Source organism: Syngnathus floridae, chromosome 7 (genome assembly GCF_059516105.1).
Source record: "Syngnathus floridae isolate MCC-2025c chromosome 7, RoL_Sflo_1.0, whole genome shotgun sequence".
NCBI lineage: Eukaryota > Metazoa > Chordata > Actinopteri > Syngnathiformes > Syngnathidae > Syngnathus > Syngnathus floridae.
The window spans coordinates 7,978,181-8,002,181 of NC_142419.1; the positions used below are offsets into that span (position 1 = coordinate 7,978,181).

General features: G+C 39.2%; 1 protein-coding gene and 1 long non-coding RNA gene across 6 annotated transcripts in view; one reads left to right on the top strand and one right to left on the bottom strand.

The window, feature by feature from the left end:
• Positions 1-4,643: 4,643 nt before the first annotated feature.
• The window catches only part of LOC148395009 (uncharacterized), a 106,924-nt gene continuing 87,566 nt past the window's right edge, over positions 4,644-24,001 (bottom strand). For 3 of the 4 annotated variants that reach the window (XR_015859445.1, XR_015859446.1, XR_015859443.1), the window contains 2 exons: positions 6,062-6,130; positions 4,644-5,928 (listed from right to left, as the gene is read on the bottom strand). This is a non-coding gene — a long non-coding RNA (uncharacterized LOC148395009). Of the gene's footprint in view, positions 5,929-6,061; positions 6,184-24,001 lie in introns of all 4 variants that reach the window. The other variant, XR_015859444.1, reaches the window with a different exon arrangement.
• si (sucrase-isomaltase) overlaps positions 23,539-24,001 on the top strand; it is a 45,934-nt gene continuing 45,471 nt past the window's right edge. For both annotated transcript variants that reach the window (XM_088380890.1, XM_088380891.1), the window contains exon 1: positions 23,539-23,628. The gene's annotated coding sequence lies outside the window, so the exon portion shown is untranslated. The remainder of the gene's footprint in view (positions 23,629-24,001) is intronic.

Here is a 24,001-nt window from a genome sequence, read left to right on the forward strand (position 1 = left end):
TATGTGTCGGAATGCTGCCAAATGTAATGAAAATGTCTATCAGGCTAAAATCAAAGAAAAACAATTGCTGTTGACTAAAACAATTTTGGAGTCCATGCTCTAAAATTTGGGAACGATATTTGACTAATATTTTGATTCTTCCTTACAGAAATGAGTTGTTTTGCAAAGAAAACATAACAATTTTTCTTTCACACAAAAACACTCATGTGACTTCGCTCCACAATAAAATAAAATTATTTTACATAATATGTTACATAAAAAGGAACCTCAAGCAAAATTTTCCCTTGGGCTTGAAGGACATTAGCTTGTCTACAATATCAAGCTTGTATAATGCCGTTAGTATCAAACATTTCAATTTCACCAAGAAAGCAACTGTTTAATGCTGTTTATGATCTTTTCCAGGGACACACCCAAAGCCAAGCAGCCTCGCCTTTCCCATGAATATCAGTCAGCAATTTTACTCTGCACTCACTTTGATTAAAACCATCATCATGCATCAGTTAACCCCAACCTTCAATGTCAGCCGCCCCCATGAATAAATAAATAAATAAATATGAATTGGGGCTCATTGAGGGTGAGGAAGTTGCTAGGTTCTATACATCTTGGCAAGCTTCCATTCTCAACCACATGACCGCAACTCTCACTATTACGTTTCACACTCTGCTGTTTTGGCCCACTGCACCATACTGAGTCGTTTTATATAAATCCTCTTGTTATCCTGCACTAATATCTCCAAGGGATTTCATACTTTGCTGGAATATTACATAACAGCAATCAGAGGGATTCATTTAAGACTGCCTGGTAGGTTCTCCTGTGTAAAATGTAAACAATGACATGCATACATTTTATATGTTTGAAGTGTTCCTTGTGATGTCAGACATGATTGAATTTTGCAGGGGAGTTAACCTTGTCTTTGGATATTTCTCGTAGGGTTTATTTATATGTGTTGACATCACTTCATAAACAGCAAAAGTGTTTGCGCACGTGTGTGAGCATGTGATACTTGCTCCATTTCTGTTGATCGGCTTGCTGGTTTCTATCAATCACGTTAACTTTAGGATTCCCAACATAGTACATAGGAAATTAAGTTGGAGTATAAAAAAATAAAAAGCCGTGACAGAAATCAGTTTTTTTAGACTGCCACTATTGTTAAAATATTGAAATAAGTGCCCTTGGGATTGGTGTTTTAGTTTCTTTTTCATCCTTGTGTTGAATTGATGTTTAGTTTGATGGTGCAGTCTTGTAATTTCAACTGTTGTCATTTATAGTTAAGTTGAGGGCTTATTTTGTGTGTACACATTTGCATGGTGCATGTACGTACATCTGTTGCTAGTGGTCTTCTCTTTCTATCCTAAAACTGTTGCTCCTTTTGTCTGCTTTGTCCTTCCTGTTTTCAATTATTTAGAGATTAAATGTAATATTTTAATATTATAATATAATATAATATAATATTTTAGTCCCTGTTCATAAAGTCTGTTTGGCGTTGATGCTGTTCACCCTGATGTGACGCATTTGGATACATTTTGAACTACGTAGAGAAAGTGGCTGACACAGACTCGTCCTCCTAAATTCAACAATGTCGTGAGAGTGGCGATCTTCTGCTTTTTTGTCTATGAGAAAAGTGGTAATCATTCAAATTACTAAGTAAAGCAAAACTCCAAAGTAGAGCGTTAGTGTCATGCAGGCAGTGTAAAAAAGCGGTGACTTCAGGGGAAAAAAATCTTTACATTGCAGCGCATTGCATGTGTGTTGGTTGGTGAGATATGTGATATGCTGTTGGGTAAACAGGGAATTATCTCCAGTTTGCTGAAGAAGCCAAGCTGTCTGAACGTAATGCTGAAGTTGCACTTTAGTGCAGGTGGTGCATACAAATGTGCCAAATCCTCATTTGTGTAGGTGTGTGTGTGTGTGTGTGTGTGTGTGTGTGTGTGTGTGTGTGTGTGTGTGTGTGTGTGTGTGTGTTGCCTCTATGTACTGTAGTATGTGTCTCATTGGGTGTATTGATATTTCAATAGGTTGTTTAATCCATGGTATAAGTTTAATTTGTATCACAATTAAATTTTGTAGGTTTGGGGAGGAAATGGGGCAAATTTGTCTCTTGAGTTGTGATGACGTTTTGATGTCTTTTGGGTTCCATGGTATTATAAGACCCGCTATCCCCGTGGGGACAAAGCAGTACAGAAAATGGTTGGCTGGATGGATGGATGGTATTAAAAGAAAAATTTGTAGTCTTCTTTCGGTTGGAACCTGATCGTTGTGTTGCTCAACCTTTGTGGCGCACAGAATTGGAACATCTATAGGACTATGCATTTCTAGATTGTCAATGCATCACTGCTATGAACAAAATTGTGGTAATATTGTCCCTTCAATCACTTCTGCTGGAAATACTCAACCAAAATCAAAATGAAGAGACAAGTCAGTCCTTAAAAAATGAAAACATAAGTCAGCAGTGCCTGAAGTACAGTACTTACTGACCTGCTATGTTGGAGCAGAGAAAGAAAGAATTTTGTTTGAGCTATAAAGTGGTTTTGTTTGCCAAATGATTTGAGTCACCTCAGACTTTGGCACTTTTGAGTTTTTGCAACTGTTGAATTTGTACAGCAAGCAGTTTGCTTCAGTCTTGGGTGTGTAAGGACACAAAGTGAAACGTTTTCACTATTTCAGAAAACGAGGAGGGGATTTTTTAGGAGACTTAAATATGTGGCATAATTTCCCTCACTTTAGTGGTGAACAACCCATATACATAAGTCTTTGTTCCACAGTTGAAGGCCTACTTTACACTTCAGAATGACCTGTTTTGAATTTCTTACCGCAGCATATTTTTAATTGGCATATTTTTTCATGCAGTTATTACAAATGAGGTGACACTTGACAACAAATGTGGTTTTACATTTTTTTTCGATTCATTTTTTTTCCCATTATTCACATGGAAGGGCATTTTTCAACCCTTAATTATTTTTATTCTATTTTTGTTTATTGTTCCACTGTACAAACCGCCAGACCAGACTAGTTTAAACGTTGATCGATGTATAACAATAAGTATAAATGGATAAATGACACGTCAGCAGCACGTCGGATGACGGCTCCGAAGAAGACTGGCGTATCAGACGAAACTGTCAGCAGGTAACAACTTAAATTTTTATTGTCTGAACAAAATAATCTGTTTATATAACAATATGTGTGTGTTTCCTAAAATGAGTATTGTGTTAAAAGGCTTTACACATTGTTGTGTGCTGGCAAATAAGGCAATTGTGAATTCTTGTCAACAATATGAATTGATAGACATAAATAGATGGATCAGTCAACTGTGTGAATGGTATGGATTGAGAGTTAAAAAACATGCACAAATAGGGTATATCTAGTTTGTGTAGTATTTTGTTTCAAATTTTGTTGATGTGGCCAATGTGCATTGAACTTTTAGGAATATATTAACCTTACATAAGAACATCCAGTGTAAAATGTTGCCAGATGAGGAAAGCTGAATCTTGTGAACGTGTTCTTCCTCTTACCGTTTTCATTGACAACTTTTCATATACAAAAATTAAGTTTGTCAGCTTCACTGGAGCCTCCAATTTGCCATATGGGTGACTGCAACATGTTTCACTGCATAACCCATGCAACTGGCTGGCAATCGGTCCATGGTGTACACCTACTGTCAGCTGGGATCGGGTCGGGTTCCCCTTGACCCTTCATAGGGCTAATAAGCGCTAAAGAATAATGGATACATCTAATGAAGCAGAGCAGAGGTGATAAATGAAAACTGGTGAGCAAAGAAAGTGGAGGTCAAAAGGATGCAGTGTGATCAATACAAACAAGTTGGAAACACACACTGATGCTGTAAACACAGAGTAGAATATACTGAACAAAAGCCTAGGCTACTCATACAAGAACTAAATTATGCATGTTAGAAGCGAGGTCAGCATTGAAGCAAACATCAAATTTATCAGGTCAATTGGGTTCAAATAGCACATTGTACCCTGCTTATGTATAATGCATTTAGGGTATACTGTGTATAATAATGGACATGTGAGCATGCACTCAAACATTCCTCATTGGAGGAAAAGCATGCAGTACTTTTAACATTTTCCTTTTTCAATAAATGTGTTGTTTGAACTATGACAGAATGCTGTACAAAATCCAACATAAAACACATTATTATTATCCATCCATCCATTTTATGAACCTCTTTATCCTCACAAGGGTCGCATATGTGCTGGAGCCTATCCCAGTAGTCTTTGGGTGGTAGGTGGGATACACACTGAACTGGTCATCAGCCAATTGCAGGGCACACAGACAAACAACCACCCACACTCACAATATCTCACCTACGGACAGTTTGGAGTGGTCAATCAGCCTACCGTGGAAGAAGCTGGAATCAAAGCCTGCACCTCTGAATTGTGTGCATGAATATAATATAATGTAATATAATATAATATAATATAATATAATATAATAAAATATAATATAATATAATATAATATAATATAATATAATATAATATAATATAATATAATATAATATAATACAATATAATATAATATAATATAATTACTATAATATAATATAATATAATATAATATAATATAATATAATATAATATAATATAATATAATATAATATAATATAATATTGCGTGCGTGTGTGTTTGTGTGTGTGTTTGTGTGTGTGTTTGTGTGTGTATATATATTTTGCTGGTCCAGCAACTGCAGCAGAGAGGGAGAGATTTGTGGAGATTTTTGCCTAATTATTGTGAATCACTTGCATCATTAGTATTAGCTCAACAATACAAGCGTTGGTTTAATTAAGGCCTGACTGCTTTTAGAAGATCAGCACACAACCACCCACACTTGCATGCATCCCCCAACTCACATGCCTCTTCATATAGATGCTGGCGTTGTTAGTCAGAAGAAGCTCGAGGGATTTAAAAATGACTTGTAAGCGGTAATATTAGTATTGAAAGCACCCATGCAAAACACCTGTTTCAACACTGCCCGATTGAGTGGATGAGGCCAGTGCTGTGATAGATTGACCTCATGTAAAATGAACTTGCATCGTTACCATGGTAATAAAGTGTTGCTTGGCATTTCCTGATTTTCTCAAGGTATGAGTCATACATTTACATCCGGGCCCAGACCTTTCGCGACAAGCTTTAACGGTAGAACTACCGAGCCGTCATTTTGATGGTTTCATAATTGAGTTTTCATAATTATGTAGCTTTTATTCCCATGGTGAAATTATTTGGTACGAAACAATATAAAAAATAGTTATACTCCTTTAACTACGGCGCACTCGTCAATTTGACGACTCCACTTTGTATCCTTCAGATGCTGTGCTGGGATGGTGCCACCGGCTTTCCATGGCAACCAGCGGCTGTATTAACAAACACTGCTGGTCACCGTGATCCATCCATCAATCCATTCTCGTGCCTGCTTGTACAGACTACACTGTGTTATTTTCTCTCTTAACCCGTTTGTTTGTTTTTGCCGTTAAGTCTCTGGTGCCTTATGAAGTTGTGAGCAATAGTGTTCCCTCCAACTATTCGTGATGTTCTGGGTATTCAGTTTGATTGGCGTGCAAAACATTAGTCCAAATATGTCTATTCATATGCATGTGCTTGAAGGAATTCTGTTGTCAGGCACAGAGGGCAGCACCAGATCTCAAATATGTATGAGTGGTGAGGAGAACCCTTAGGGAAACAGAACTAGACAGAGAGGAACACAGCCCCCTGCTGTGTGTGTGTTTGAGAGAGAACACATGATGGGGAGACAGTTGGATTGAGATGAAAAAAAAAACAGAAAGACAGAGCACACACACACACACACACACATTCACGCATACACACAGCCTCTACAGCTATGAGCTGCTGTCACTCTTCTGTCTACTATCTCCTCATCCCCGCTGGTCTTCTCCGCTCTTGCACTTTCCATCCTGCAAGGCAATGAGAAGTAAAGGTGTGATAAGATTCGATGGAGGGGTGAGGAGACACACCATAATCAAGTGAAGTAATGGACAAGAAGAAGTCAAGCACTGTATAGCTATATAGCATGCTCCACTGATTCACCTGAGTAAATGTTTAGTCTTGTTCGTGTGGAGTTTGGATTCCATTTTGGCTGTGCAGTGATAGGAGGAACTGGGCAGGTGGATGAGAAGAACGTAATGTAAACCTCAAATAGCTTTGCTCGCCTATTAAAGCAAACATGGGTGATAAGTTTGAGCCACTCGAAGCAATGTCAGGGTGATTTATCAAAAATTTCACTGGTCATTACTCCAAATTATTTTCACATTAATAAAACACGTTACACAGCATTCACAAGGAAAAATTGCCGCTTCATTTAATTGGCAAACACTTTACCATCAGAGAACCAACTCGGGGTGCAGGCCCCTTGAAATTCAAAAATGGAATTCTATAAAAAGCTTGCTCGAAATAAAGTGCATTCTTTGTTTTAGCGCTTGTCATCTTACCCTAATTGGCACACTTTATGTCCTCAAACAGTGGCCCTTAATCTCAGTGATGCAGAGCCTCAATTAATTGTTAGCCACTTAAACAGATAAACGTCGCACTTTACATGGACGCCTCATATTTTTACTCAAGATAATAGCAAGTGATGCCATAGGAAGTTGTTGGTAATTGTTGAGGTTATGGCCAAATTAACACAGTGGCACTGCTGATGTTTTAATGTCATTATTTCAGACCTATTAGTACCAATGCAATTGACGCCATTCTACCCAATGTTGTGAATGAGGTCCGGTGTCACAACTTTAGCCAGGAACGTTGTTCCGGTGCTGTTCTGAGCTAACCTGGGGTGGGTGTCATCTCTTTCTGACTGGAGTCTCTCAATCAGTCTTTTCTTTCTCTCCTTCACCTTACAACCTTATCTTCCTCCCCATCCCTTGGAGCAGCAGTAGCAGCACTTGATGGATTGTTCAGGTCAGCAGGGTTGACAGGCCAAGTGATGTAAGAGACAGACCAAGCGAAAGACATGGCCAGTTCGTGGACTTGGAGGGCTATTCTCGTCTTCTGCTCCATGCATCTCCTGTATATCCACCTTTTCCTCACACCACCGTGATCCTTTAGTTCTTCGTGCTTGCCCCGGTCATCTAAACATCTATTTGTCCAGGTTGAGTGTTGGTTGTCTTTATCACACCCCGTAACGAGTGAACAGAGTACCGTTAAAACGTATTCATCTAGTTCTCGAATTCTTTTTCTTTTTTTAAATTTGCCCGATTGAATGTAAAGCCCATCACACTAAGTAAAGGCAACAAAAATATTTAGTTTAGTTTTAGTTAACGTCATATTTTAAATGACATAAATGGTATTTAAACCTCCTTATGAGGAAAAGGTAATGCCCCAGGCAGCTAATCACATTTTTGGAAAGGTGTTCCATTTCACTGACCACATCCAAGCACATCCAAGCGCAGTTACCTTAAGGCGTCTTCAAACAAAGAATTACTTAAATATAACCCGTCTGACAGCCTGTCCGACAAAAGACCTCAAAAACCTGAAAAAGAAATTCTACAATCCAAAGAATTCAAATAACTGATGAGAAAAAAAAGTAATTGAAATCTACCAAGCTAAAAATGATCACAAATGCAATTCTTAAGGTTAATTGTTGTCTTTTTAGTGTATTCACATGAATATAGTAGCTTGAAAAGGATTTGGAAATCATTATATTTGGAACACAATGTTCCATTTTAATTGGAATTGGGCTTTGTAATATTTTTATGAACAGCCCATTTTCATTGTGAAATACAACCTATTTGACATCATACTCACTTGTTTAAATGCAAGGCCCATTACCTAATCACATTATGCTGCCTTACTTTTCAGGAATATACCTTTTAATATAATCCTAAAGCATTCCACTTTGAACAATTAACCCATTGACACACAATCTCATGCATGAAATGTACATTAAGTGGAAATTTGACTGCAGGCCTACACACAAAGGTTACCTGATAGTCCGTCCTCGACGCAGTGTTCCTGCGTTGAGTCAAAGCAGGAGCAGAAAATTACAAGTAGCTAGAGGATACTTTTGTTTTCATCTTAAACTATATGGATCTCTTTAACTTCACGAAGCATTTTAATTGACTATCCAATGTCACCTCAAATTTCAAATGCCTTAATTATTTTATTGTTTTCATGCATTGCATACCTCAACTGATGGCAACACTTAAAACTTTCTGCTAGTATTTGTCAGTGTATCGGTATCAATTATTGCACCAATTTGTTTCTGCACGGATACTATGCAAACTAAGAATATTTTGTATATCTGCGGTCCGTCTATTATGTCCTCATTGATTCCAACTCCAGCTGAAAAAAAATATATTTGATATTGATACTTTAGCTCCTTCTGTTACAATTCTTACCAATTGCCTTAAGCCTTACCACAAGTCGTACTCATTTTGAATACAAGATTTTCAGCGCAGCATTTCAGCCACTTTTACAAAGTGTATTGCAGCCACTTTTGTGAAGCTCATTACAGCAGGGCTGTGCCCAGGGAGCTCATACAGGCGCAGTGGCACTAATTTTGCATGAAAATAGGCCAGGTCTAATAGAATATAGAATGTATATGTACAATGCCCTATAAGTTGGTGTGAGCAGATTGTATTGCTCTATTTAACATCATTTAAAGAGGTATCTTCTGCTTTCTGATGTGTTTGTGAGGTGGATATCAACATATCCACCTATGTTTGGAATTGTAGACCTGTTCAAGATCTGTGCTTTCCCTAACTCTTTTTGTACTTTTTATTTATACAAGGGCAGTAGTGACGTTGGACCAGAATTTTGATGAAGTGTGTGCGTCCATTTCCCTTTAGAGCGTGTGTGTACACGTATTTATAACACAAGGACAGTGATGCGGGGAAGAGCTGCATATTGATTAACTGAAGTCTAAGAGAAGGCCTTTGTGTTGGCAGGCTCGGCCACAGTCTAACAACAAGCCATTCACCCCATATAACACAGACACACACACACACATGCACAAAACTCCATTGGATACATCTAACGTGTCAAAAAAAGAACATTTTCATCTGTTTCTGTAATGTTTAACTTGTTATTTTTGCATCCAGACTTAGATTGTAACAGAAATACACTTTCACTCAAGGACATAATTCCTCAAATGTATTGTGAAGATCATTAGGTGAAGGAAGAAAGATAGAAATGAAAAAATGAAATGAAAGTAGAATCAAGTGAGAGAGCAGCATTTGATAGCCAGTTAAAACATCAAGACAGTGTGTACACACAGAATGTGTATCTCATGGTGAAGGTTGTTGAAAGAGAGGGTAAACGCAATGTGCACGTTAATTTACTTTTTGTTTCTTGTGCAGGAGGTAAAATGAGATGAAGGGAAAAGGGAGGAGAAAGGTGATGAAGATGAGGTGTCCCTTTAAGTCATTTTTAATGAAAAGGTGAAGCATACAACAGCAGTGTATCTGCAAGATATAGGTAATATATTTAAGAGAGAGAGACAGAGAGAGAGACAGATTAAGAGACAGACAGAAATAAACTAGAGAAAGAGAGGGGGGTGAGAGAGAGAGAGAGAGAGAGAGAGTGAGAGAGAGAGAGAGAGAGAGAGAGAAGAGAGAGAGAGAGAGAGAGAGAGAGAGAGAGAGAGAGAGAGAGAGAGAGAGAGAGAGAGAGAGAGAGAGAGAGAGACGGCTGCTGCCAGAGTGAGAATGAGAGAGCAAAAGGGGAATTGCAGTCTTTCACAAAGATAAGTATACACACTGTTTCCTTTCTACCCTTGAAAAACTCAGTGAGGTAGCATGCACAGACACAGGCGCCTGCATGCACACTCACATAACCAACACAATTCTACTGCATGTGAGCTCTTGGCACCTGACAAAAGTTCAGCAGCTCAGAGTTACCATGGCAACGAGGAAATTCCTTGTTGCTACCGGCATAGCATCCGCTCACACAGTATGATGAGAGCAAGAGGAATAAACTTACCATCAGGCATTTAATGCTAAATAGATTATGGAATACTAAATTGATCCCAAAACAAAGTATGATGTTTGCGGAGAACATTGTATTCATCTCTCTCACACCTGTGTTTGCTTCTGACGTTCTATAACTCAAATGAATACAAGAGCACAATTCACAAGGTCACTGCCCAGTTATATATATTCACATCCTTGCTTGTATAGTAACGCTCTCTTTAGTATTAATGAGTGTTTATTACAGTATTTGAGAATGGACATAACTCAGATAATAAAGTGAACTACAGGGCTACAAACACTACTGTCTAAGCACTGTTGATTCATTCACAACAATACTCTAAATCCAACATGGAGAAGAACAATGTGTTGTCACGCTTCATGGTATGGTGTAACTCATCCAGGCAGTACTAAGCTCTCCTACTTTAGAATGCTGTTAATAAACCTCAGCTCAGCATTCAACACCAACAGCTGTTCCACAAACTGGACCAACTGAGACGCAACATTTCATTGTACAAGTGGTTGCTAAAGATCTAACGGGCAGTACAGGTTGGCATCAAAAGCATCAAGCACCATCTTCTAGAACACAGAATACCCCAAGGATATGTGTTGAGGCCCCTTCTCTTCACACTGCTGACTCATGGCTATACATCAACGCACAGCTCCAACACTTTCATCAGGTTTAAGGATAACATGATTGTGGTGGGTCTCATCAACAACTGAAATGAGACATGCTACAAGACTGAGGAGGCCATGCACAGAAAATAATCTTGACCGACCTTGACCTGTACCTTTTCATCTGTGTGCTTGTTAACTGCTTTTTTCTTCTGCACTCTACTCAATGAAAATTGGAGTTTAAATGGATACATAAATAGGTGTTTAATCTTTCTTTAACATGCGGATCAAGTACTTTGACATTGCTTTTTGACAAAACCAACACACACACACACACACACACACACACACACACACACACACACACACACACACACACACACAGACACACACACACACAGACACACACACCACACACATTTTATCACAGTCAGCCCTAAACTACGGCTGACTGTGTTGGCAGCTCTCAACGTTGAGTGCTTACTTTTAACAAGACAGGATCGATACAGGGGACTGAATAGCCAATTTCAGTTTGTTCTATTGAAATCGGCGCGGTGCTGCAATCCAGAGGGAGAGCACCTGAAATTGGCACTGGCAGAGTGGAATTGGATTTGTAAAAAGAGAAGCTCTGATGAGTGAGCAGAATGATCAGTGAAGGATTAGGAAAATGGTGCTATTCAAGAGGTACTAATGTTCTTGTTGTACACACATAAGCATTGTACATATATTTAGACACCATTGGAAGAGTATTTCATTCACTTGCACTGTCTTTTTTTACTACTTGCATAGACCAAGCGGGTACAATAGTAGATGATTGTGAAGCCTCTTTTTTGTTTTCTAAAATCACAACATAAGCATCATGGTGTTGGTTAACACAGAAAAATATTTCCACTAGTGATGGGAAAATGAAGCTTCAAATTTGCTTCATGAGCCAGTTGTATTTTTGACAACTCTAGATGGCACTGTTGGTTTCAAGAAAGGTGTTTAAAAAATGGTGAGTGTGCTTTTAGAGGTAGTGTCATGAAGCTTCATTTTTACATCACTCAGTGGTGTCTTACCAACTTAAAAAAAATGACTGCTGGGATAGACTGCAGCACGTCCACGACCTCTGTGGGGACAAGCGGTACAGAAGATGGATGGATGGATGGATGGATGGATGGATGGATGGATGGATGGATGGATGGATGGATGGATGGATGGATGGATGGATGGATGGATGGATGGATGGATGGATGGATGGATGGATGGATGGATGGATGGATGGATGGTCTTAGGAAACCATGTACAAAAACAAATCTCAACTGCCTAAACATACAATGCAAAGAAGGGGGATGAATATTTTGTATATTTGTAGCGAGCATACTAAATCTTTCCGTCTTTGTGTAACAACAGTGTTAGTCATCTGTTTTTTCCTGCACAAAGATAGAAGCCAGGAAACAAAGGGTGTAGAGAAGAACAAAACTACAGCTCTATGGGGACTGGGAGTTCATTAAAAAAAAGCTAACAAATCCCTGTGCACCATCTTATTTCAATTAAAAGCACACCTTAATGTATAAAACAGTTGGCATCCAAAATGCTTCACTGTTGGGCAAAGCTCAACTCAAGGTCAGGAAGATATTTGATAAGTGTTATATTTTTGCATAAGCAGTCAGAGCTTAAATTTAGACTGCATCAGAGTGAGAGCCACTTTTAATATGCCTATCCTCGTGTGGTTCAGTAAATAATATTAGAAACACTTCTGCCTTCTGAAGTGTCTGCTCAGTATCAGTAGAGTCACTGTAACACATGAAATGAATACAAAATGCAGAGAGGTCCAGCAAATAGAATAGATCAAAATGGCAAAACATTTTCACAAGGTTCAACGAGAACTCATTTCCAAACATGTGCAACTGTCAAAATCTTTTAAACAACAGTCTAATTTAAGTAAAACCTGAGATCAAAATCGATCAATAAGCCACAAGGATAACCATTAATATCGTCCGCAAACTCATTTGTTTGTCTCCCTTTCATTATCAACTATAAAACACAAAACTAACCAAGACCTGCTTGTCAAGGTTTGATTGAATTTTCTGGCAAGACCCATCCAGGCAAAGAGATAACGCTCAACTCTTCTCTGGACTGTATTTACATTTCAGTTTTTTTTTCCAGATTTAGTTTTATTTTTTATTTTCACTGTAATCGTCACATCTGCTGTATAGCAGAATACAAATCATTGCCTGTATAGAATGGTTGTCTGATGTTTACTGACGTCACAGTGTCACGTACAACCGTGGTTGTATAAAAGCTAGGACATTTTTTGTTGTGATTCTGTTTAGATATTGACTCGATTGGGTATTTTGAGAGAAATAAAAATATACTAAATTCATGATTGAAATGAAGAATTAAATACTTCACTTACAATAATCACTGAGAAATAGAAACACTGAAAGGTTATCAACATCATGATGTAGATGGTTCAAACAAAATTCAGTCGTGGATGATTCATATGGAAACATTTTTTTGGATACATTTAATTTTTTATGGGTGTTTCATTTTGCAAAGGATTTGTTGGTGTTCTGCTACTCGCGTGGTTGTAAGAATTGTGTGTAGTAATTTGACAAAATGATCCCTGATTTCTAAATTGTCTTTAAATGTTGTTAATATATTTATGATAAACAATCATTATGCCTATGTCATTCACTATCATTTCATCTTATCCTGGTACATTATTCTACTGAACAAGTCCTGTATCGTCATCCCGAAATAGCACGGTGTTAAACAAGTCGGGTGTGAGTGCATGTGCATATCTGTGTGTGTGTGTGTGTGTGTGCGAGTGTGCACGTGTGTGTGTGTGTGTGTGTGTGTGTGTGTGTGTGTGTGTGTGTGTGTGTGTGTGTGTGTGTGTGTGTGTGTGTGCACTTGTTTTTATTAGTATGGGGGGTCCGAAGACAGGGAGCCCACCAACAAAGTGGGGCCCTGTGTCGTTGTGGGGTCCAAAATCCTGGACCCCGCTCGGGAAACCACTCTAAAACAGCTTGAAATGCTCTAACAACATGCCTCACGAATTTTTTTCACTTACCCCACATGGTCGCAATGTTGAGAAATGTGTGTGTGAAGTGTGTGTGCTCAGTAGCGTCCCCCCGACTGTGGCAAGTGGTATTGCAAGTATACACACTACCGGAAGTGTGTGTGATTCAACCAATCAGGGCACCTCGTGATCCGAGTGTTGATTAAGAAAATAAAATGCTATTTCCTGTAGATTTAAACCAGGAATTATTATTTTAGTAACCATAGCAGCTAAAATAATAGTGTAAACATAAAATTCCTGCATTACAATTGCAATTTATCTACATGTTTTTTAATATTCATTACACTTGTTTGCTTTATAAAAATACGCTCATTCTATTAGGCTTATTTTAAAAACTGTCTCGTGCATTTTTCATGTTCTAAACATAAAAATAAAGATATAAATAAATAGTAATTTATTCTTTACCATCAGTTTACATATTAGTTTAATCAGCAGGTATTGCATGTGTTAGCTTCATGCGGCTAAAACCGCCGGTTTAACGGCACTTCGCCACGTGTGACGGCGCAAGGCTGAGACTGCTCCGCGACGAAGACATGCTGCTCCTATCGAAACACAACATACACGGTGAGTAAATCAACTGCATGTAAATACTAAGTACATGAAACTGATGTAGAAATGCTTTTTGTCCAGACCCCGAGGGGTTTATATGCAATGATTATGGCTTCGGATTCGGTATATTGTCACTCGGATGGCGTAACGTTTTCCCCTCAGAATGTCCGGCTTTTTAACTTGTCATTCATCTTAGCTTGTAGTTGTTTTAAAAACAATGGTGTAAAAGAGAACGACAGAATGTATAATTGCTCCGTGTTATATTCAGGGTGATTTCGATGTGCTAATGTTTCATAATTGCTAACCCCAGAACCGGACTCTGGCCGTAATTGCCGAAACCTCTTCAAAACTCGTTAAACACGTGGTAAAGCTCAGTGTTATGATATATCTGCATGTCTTCTGTATGTCTCGGTGGTTTTCTATCATGTAAGAATGCTTTCTTTAGATAACACAAGCATTCTGACGCAAATAAAACTATCCGGAAACTAGCTTATTAGCTAGCGCTAATCAGGATGCTACGTTCACTTTTCAAACAGAAACATAATAAAAACGAGTTGGTAGCTCCTGAAAAGTATAACGAGTTATACTGGTAAAACTATTGAAATAACTTTTCTTTGGATGCAGCACCGCTGCTGTGCTGCTCTGTGTTGGCCATGTTAGTTTTTAAAAATAGGTAGTTATAGTTACAAGTTATTCTCATTTAAGGTATTTGAGTTACTATCTAGTTACTGCATTATAAAAGTAATGATACATGTGCCTACTTTGCTGGTTTTTGTAATATGTTTTTATGTGCACTCTTGTCTGCTGACAGACATGTCTTGACATGCCTACACGTGACTCAGCAGGATGTCAGCGTTATGTCGTGCATATTTTTGTCCAGCTTTTGGGTTCGTAAGAATTCAGTTCACAACACACATTGACTCAAGGAAGAGCTGAAAGTAGAAGAGTGACCACGTAGGGACGGCAATAGCTCATGACATTATCTGTTGTTATTGAGATAATAAAATTAGCTGTGAACATGTAGAATTACTACATGCTGTGATCTTTGGGGGGGTCTAGGGAGGTCTTGTTGGTGGGGTGGAGTACCCCAATTAAATAATAATGGGGTAAATGGTGCTTTTGCACTATTTAGTGTCTGTACATCTAGTTTTCAGTCTGTGTGCATTCTACCAGGGGTGTCCAAGTCCAGTCCTCGAGGGCCGCATTCCTCCATGTTTTCCAAGTTTCCCTCGTTAAACACACCTGTGCAGGAGCCTGATCATTGAATCAGGTGTGTTTAACGAGGGAAACGTGGAAAACATGGAGGAATGCGGCCCTCGAGGACTGGACTTGGACACCCCTGCACTTAGGTAAAGGGCTGTTTCAGTCCTTTTTTGGATCTGGTTGGAACTGTGACTAGTTAGAAGAAACAAAGCTCAGCTTCAAACCGACAAACATTTTCATTAATATATCAGTATTTTCTGAAAAATATTATAGAAAAATATTCTTCCTTTAATCACTCTTGTTCTGTTAGTTCTCAGGCCAGGCTTATTCCTTCAGTCTTTATACAGTGGATGATTACAAATCTTTTAAAATTAATATAGAGTGCTTGTTAAAGTACTCTCTGACATGTTTTGAATTATTTTTTCGAGCCAGAAAAGTCCAAAAGGAAAGCAAGAAAAAAGCCTGCTGATGAAGCAACCTTTTACATTCAATCCTCAAAGGACAAACCTGGACTAGTAGAAAGATTAATGGATGATCAAAAAGGTAATAAACTCATTTTTACACCATTTATCCATTAAGTATATATATTTGTCTCCAAACTGCACCATGAAAAAAATAATAGTAAATGATGAGCCCCATTTGTGCCTTTTTGCCATCAAAAACATAGAAATGGGAACTGGAATCGATTACAACTATGGTGATTCTAAATGGCCATGGCGTGAAAAAGTAAGTCAGTAAGATCAAGTATGCAAGTTGGAATATTAATTTGTTATAAAAAAAAAAAGGAAGACTTTTGTGTCTTTTACTTGAATTACTCTCAGGCTTCTGTTGATGGTGCGCTGCTTGAACCAGCCAGAACTTTGCAGGACTCTTACCCTGATGATAGCATCAAACAGGATACCAGCCTACAGGTAACATTCAGTTAGACTTTGTTGTACCTTAAACAGCATTCAGCCAACCATTGGATCGCATGGTTTTTGTGGTTCTCCTCATGGAGCCCAAACGAACCAGTGGCACACACACTTATTGATGGATTGTTGAAACATGCGTCCATGGGTGTCCAACCAAGCCAATCATTCACACACACATAACAGATTTCTGATGGCTACTTGCGGGGCCCTCCGTATGGATCTAAAGTTGTCTTGGTTATTCCAACCAAGCCAATCATTCACACACACATAATAACAGATTTCTGATGGCTACTTGTGGGGCCCTCCGTATGGATTGAAGGTTGTCTCATGTTTTTAGATCATATTTTGGTTATGGACATTATGGAGGCTGATTATATTACAGTTATAGTTCCACACATCCTCAACAGCTAAACGGCTAAAGTGTCATGCTGAAGGATGCTCCACTACATCCATAAAGATGCTGTTATAGGACCTGATTAGACATCCAGAACTGACTGGAACACTTTAGTTAGAAAATCTTGTTTGGTTTTGGGGACTAACTTCACATGATTTAACTATACAGGTCTTGAGTCTGTCATTTGTGGTGTCTGTATGATGTTGGTAAGTTATTTGTGGTTTTAATTCCAGGTGACAGGCTCTCAGGCTCCTGTTGATGGTGCGCTGCCTGAACTAGCCAGAACTTGGCAGGACTCTGACCCTGATGATAACATCAAACAAGATGCCAGCCAACAGGTAACATTCAGTTAGACTTTGTTGTAAGAAATAAACTTTGTAGACCTTTTCTTGTTCTCTTAGTTTACAGCTTTTAGTTGGAAAGCTGTTCTTTAGTCAGAAGGTACCTTAAACAGCATTCAGCCAACCATTGGATCACACGGTTTTAGTGGTTCTCCTCATAGAGCCCAAACGAACCAGTGGCACACACACCTATAGATGGATTGTTAAAACATGCGCCCATGGGTGTCCAACCAAGCCAATCATTCACACACACAACAGATTTCTGATGGCTACTTGTGGGGCCCTCCGTATGGATCTAAAGTTGTCTTGGTTATTCCAACCAAGCCAATCATTCACACACACATAATAACCGATTTCTGATGGCTACTTGTGGGGCCCTCCGTATGGATCGAAGGTTGTCTCATGTTTTTAGATCATATTTTGGTTATGGACATTATGGAGGCTGATTATATTACAGCTATAGTTCCACACATCCTCAACAGCTAAACGGCTAAAGTGTCATGCTGAAGGATGCTCCACTACATCCATAAAGATGCTGTTATAGGACCTGATTAGACATCCAGAACTGACTGGAACACTTTAGTTAGAAAATCTTGTTTGGTTTTGGGGACTAACTTCACATGATTTAACTATACAGGTCTTGAGTCTGTCATTTGTGGTGTCTGTATGATGTTGGTAAGTTATTTGTGGTTTTAATTCCAGGTGACAGGCTCTCAGGCTCCTGTTGATGGTGCGCTGCCTGAACCAGCCAGAACTTGGCAGGACTCTGACCCTGATGATAACATCAAACAAGATGCCAGCCAACAGGTAACATTCAGTTAGACTTTGTTGTAAGAAATAAACTTTGTAGACCTTTTCTTGTTCTCTTAGTTTACAGCTTTTAGTTGGAAAGCTGTTCTTTAGTCAGAAGGTACCTTAAACAGCATTCAGCCAACCATTGGATCACACGGTTTTAGTGGTTCTCCTCATAGAGCCCAAACGAACCAGTGGCACACACACCTGTAGAAGGATTGTTGAAACATGCGCCCATGGGTGTCCAACCAAGCCAATCATTCACACACACACAACAGATTTCTGATGGCTACTTGCGGGGCCCTCCGTATGGATCTAAAGTTGTCTTGGTTATTCCAACCAAGCCAATCATTCACACACACATAATAACAGATTTCTGATGGCTACTTGTGGGGCCCTCCGTATGGATCGAAGGTTGTCTCATGTTTTTAGATCATATTTTGGTTATGGACATTATGGAGGCTGATTATATTACAGTTATAGTTCCACACATCCTCAACAGCTAAACGGCTAAAGTGTCATGCTGAAGGATGCTCCACTACATCCATAAAGATGCTGTTATAGGACCTGATTAGACATCCAGAACTGACTGGAACACTTTAGTTAGAAAATCTTGTTTGGTTTTGGGGACTAACTTCACATGATTTAACTATACAGGTCCTTAGTCTGTCATTTGTGGTGTCTGTATGATGTGGGTAAGTTATTTGTGGTTTTAATTCCAGGTGACAGGCTCTCAGGCTCCTGTTGATGGTGCGCTGCCTGAACCAGCCAGAACTTGGCAGGACTCTGACCCTGATGATAACATCAAACAAGATGCCAGCCAACAGGTAACATTCAGTTAGACTTTGTTGTAAGAAATAAACTTTGTAGACCTTTTCTTGTTCTCTTAGTTTACAGCTTTTAGTTGGAAAGCTGTTCTTTAGTCAGAAGGTACCTTAAACAGCATTCAGCCAACCATTGGATCACACGGTTTTAGTGGTTCTCCTCATAGAGCCCAAACGAACCAGTGGCACACACACCTATAGATGGATTGTTAAAACATGCGCCCATGGGTGTCCAACCAAGCCAATCATTCACACACACATAACAGATTTCTGATGGCTACTTGTGGGGCCCTCCGTATGGATCTAAAGTTGTCTTGGTTATTCCAACCAAGCCAATCATTCACACACACATAATAGATTTCTGATGGCTACTTGTGGGGCCCTCCGTATGGATCGAAGGTTGTCTCATGTTTTTAGATCATATTTTGGTTATGGACATTATGGAGGCTGATTATATTACAGCTATAGTTCCACACATCCTCAACAGCTAAACGGCTAAAGTGTCATGCTGAAGGATGCTCCACTACATCCATAAAGATGCTGTTATAGGACCTGATTAGACATCCAGAACTGACTGGAACACTTTAGTTAGAAAAGCTTGTTTGGTTTTGGGGACTAACTTCACATGATTTAACTATACAGGTCTTTAGTCTGTCATTTGTGGTGTCTGTATGATGTGGGTAAGTTATTTGTGGTTTTAATTCCAGGTGACAGGCTCTCAGGCTCCTGTTGATGGTGCGCTGCCTGAACCAGCCAGAACTTGGCAGGACTCTGACCCTGATGATAACATCAAACAAGATGCCAGCCAACAGGTAACATTCAGTTAGACTTTGTTGTAAGAAATAAACTTTGTAGACCTTTTCTTGTTCTCTTAGTTTACAGCTTTTAGTTGGAAAGCTGTTCTTTAGTCAGAAGGTACCTTAAACAGCATTCAGCCAACCATTGGATCACACGGTTTTAGTGGTTCTCCTCATAGAGCCCAAACGAACCAGTGGCACACACACCTATAGATGGATTGTTAAAACATGCGCCCATGGGTGTCCAACCAAGCCAATCATTCACACACACATAACAGATTTCTGATGGCTACTTGTGGGGCCCTCCGTATGGATCTAAAGTTGTCTTGGTTATTCCAACCAAGCCAATCATTCACACACACATAATAGATTTCTGATGGCTACTTGTGGGGCCCTCCGTATGGATCGAAGGTTGTCTCATGTTTTTAGATCATATTTTGGTTATGGACATTATGGAGGCTGATTATATTACAGCTATAGTTCCACACATCCTCAACAGCTAAACGGCTAAAGTGTCATGCTGAAGGATGCTCCACTACATCCATAAAGATGCTGTTATAGGACCTGATTAGACATCCAGAACTGACTGGAACACTTTAGTTAGAAAAGCTTGTTTGGTTTTGGGGACTAACTTCACATGATTTAACTATACAGGTCTTTAGTCTGTCATTTGTGGTGTCTGTATGATGTGGGTAAGTTATTTGTGGTTTTAATTCCAGGTGACAGGCTCTCAGGCTCCTGTTGATGGTGCGCTGCCTGAACCAGCCAGAACTTGGCAGGACTCTGACCCTGATGATTACATCAAACAAGATGCCAGCCAACAGGTAACATTCAGTTAGACTTTGTTGTAAGAAATAAACTTTGTAGACCTTTTCTTGTTCTCTTAGTTTACAGCTTTTAGTTGGAAAGCTGTTCTTTAGTCAGAAGGTACCTTAAACAGCATTCAGCCAACCATTGGATCACACGGTTTTAGTGGTTCTCCTCATAGAGCCCAAACGAACCAGTGGCACACACACCTATAGATGGATTGTTAAAACATGCGCCCATGGGTGTCCAACCAAGCCAATCATTCACACACACATAACAGATTTCTGATGGCTACTTGTGGGGCCCTCTGTATGGATCTAAAGTTGTCTTGGTTATTCCAACCAAGCCAATCATTCACACACACATAATAACAGATTTCTGATGGCTACTTGTGGGGCCCTCCGTATGGATCGAAGGTTGTCTCATGTTTTTAGATCATATTTTGGTTATGGACATTATGGAGGCTGATTATATTACAGCTATAGTTCCACACATCCTCAACAGCTAAACGGCTAAAGTGTCATGCTGAAGGATGCTCCACTACATCCATAAAGATGCTGTTATAGGACCTGATTAGACATCCAGACTGACTGGAACACTTTAGTTAGAAAAGCTTGTTTGGTTTTGGGAACTAACTTCACATGATTTAACTATACAGGTCTTTAGTCTGTCATTTGTGGTGTCTGTATGATGTTGGTAAGTTATTTGTGGTTTTAATTCCAGGTGACAGGCTCTCAGGCTCCTGTTGATGGTGCGCTGCCTGAACCAGCCAGAACTTGGCAGGACTCTGACCCTGATGATGACATCAAACAAGATGCCAGCCAACAGGTAACATTCAGTTAGACTTTGTTGTAAGAAATTAACTTTGTAGACCTTTTCTTGTTCTCTTAGTTTACAGCTTTTAGTTGGAAAGCTGTTCTTTAGTCAGAAGGTACCTTAAACAGCATTCAGCCAACCATTGGATCACACAGTTTGAGTGGTTCTCCTCATAGAGCCCAAACGAACCAGTGGCACACACACCTATAGATGGATTGTTAAAAAATGCGCCCATGGGTGTCCAACCAAGCCAATCATTCACACACACATAACAGATTTCTGATGGCTACTTGTGGGGCCCTCCGTATGGATCTAAAGTTGTCTTGGTTATTCCAACCAAGCCAATCATTCACACACACATAATAACAGATTTCTGATGGCTACTTGTGGGGCCCTCCGTATGGATCGAAGGTTGTCTCATGTTTTTAGATCATATTTTGGTTATGGACATTATGGAGGCTGATTATATTACAGCTATAGTTCCACACATCCTCAACAGCTAAACGGCTAAAGTGTCATGCTGAAGGATGCTCCACTACATCCATAAAGATGCTGTTATAGGACCTGATTAGACATCCAGAACTGACTGGAACACTTTAGTTAGAAAATCTTGTTTGGTTTTGGGGACTAACTTCACATGATTTAACTATACAGGTCCTTAGTCTGTCATTTGTGGTGTCTGTATGATGTGGGTAAGTTATTTGTGGTTTTAATTCCAGGTGACAGGCTCTCAGGCTCCTGTTGATGGTGCGCTGCCTGAACCAGCCAGAACTTGGCAGGACTCTGACCCTGATGATAACATCAAACAAGATGCCAGCCAACAGGTAACATTCAGTTAGACTTTGTTGTAAGAAATAAACTTTGTAGACCTTTTCTTGTTCTCTTAGTTTACAGCTTTTAGTTGGAAAGCTGTTCTTTAGTCAGAAGGTACCTTAAACAGCATTCAGCCAACCATTGGCTCACACGGTTTTAGTGGTTCTCCTCATAGAGCCCAAACGAACCAGTGGCACACACACCTATAGATGGATTGTTAAAACATGCGCCCATGGGTGTCCAACCAAGCCAATCATTCACACACACATAACAGATTTCTGATGGCTACTTGTGGGGCCCTCCGTATGGATCTAAAGTTGTCTTGGTTATTCCAACCAAGCCAATCATTCACACACACATAATAACAGATTTCTGATGGCTACTTGTGGGGCCCTCCGTATGGATCGAAGGTTGTCTCATGTTTTTAGATCATATTTTGGTTATGGACATTATGGAGGCTGATTATATTACAGCTATAGTTCCACACATCCTCAACAGCTAAACGGCTAAAGTGTCATGCTGAAGGATGCTCCACTACATCCATAAAGATGCTGTTATAGGACCTGATTAGACATCCAGAACTGACTGGAACACTTTAGTTAGAAAAGCTTGTTTGGTTTTGGGGACTAACTTCACATGATTTAACTATACAGGTCTTTAGTCTGTCATTTGTGGTGTCTGTATGATGTGGGTAAGTTATTTGTGGTTTTAATTCCAGGTGACAGGCTCTCAGGCTCCTGTTGATGGTGCGCTGCCTGAACCAGCCAGAACTTGGCAGGACTCTGACCCTGATGATAACATCAAACAAGATGCCAGCCAACAGGTAACATTCAGTTAGACTTTGTTGTAAGAAATAAACTTTGTAGACCTTTTCTTGTTCTCTTAGTTTACAGCTTTTAGTTGGAAAGCTGTTCTTTAGTCAGAAGGTACCTTAAACAGCATTCAGCCAACCATTGGATCACACGGTTTTAGTGGTTCTCCTCATAGGGCCCAAACGAACCAGTGGCACACACACTTATAGATGGATTGTTGAAACATGCGTCCATGGGGGTCCAACCAAGCCAATCATTCAAACACACACATAATAGATTTCTTAAATATGGCTACTTGTGCGGCCCTCCGTATGGATCTAAGGTTGTCATGGTTATTCCAACAAAGCCAATCATTCACACACACATAACAGATTTCTGAAATATGGTTTCTTGTGGCTTCTTTGTTTTAAAATTTGGAGCCTTTTCCATGTTTTATATGTAAAATTTCCTGTGCATTGAATGTGATATAAGGTTTTGGCATATTTCAGAGGATGTGTACAGCACCGGTCATCTACCAGTTAAGATATTGGACAGAAATTTTAATTATTTTGAGCAAAGAAATTCTAGTCTTTATATTAATACAGCATATAAGAGTAGCTTGCAGAAACTAACAACACATTTCTTTTAATTCCCTCCATAGAGCTATCAATTATCAAAGGAGTTTCTCAAAGTGGACTACTCAGACAGTGATGATACTGACAATGATTCCCAAAAGGACTGCTCTGTACCTCTGCAAATCAATCTGCTCAAAACAAGAGTATATTAAATTTGACCAAGCATTCTTATACAGGTGCAGTTAATTTTTGTTTTAGAATATTGCTATACTGTATGTTTTTTTTCTGTACATAAAAATCATCATTTCAGATGGGCTGATCCCAGAAGTCATAGAAGTGACCTCTTGTACCTCCGCATCTCGTGGCCCATGTAATGAAAAGTCTGCCAAAAAGAGAGGTGAGTTTAGAGTAATCCTTTTCAATATATAACTATCACAGTTGCTCTTAAATTGCCCAATTGTTACTACTGTATCAGTATCTAATTATCCTCACATATGCTGCTTACTAAGATTTAGATGACCCAAGCAAGATATATTAAACACCACTTGACTTTTTTTCTTAGACATGTAAGGTCTAAACTTTTGAATTTTGTTATAAAATGAAAATTGACCCATCCTTTCTCATGTGAGTTACAGGTCATTGCTAACCTTGATTATATCTGAGATGTTTGTTTACATCTATTTTTAAATAGGGGTAATGTATACATGACACATTTACCTCAAAAGAGAGAAAGAAAAATTGCTCTAGATTAACCTATTAGTGAATATGCA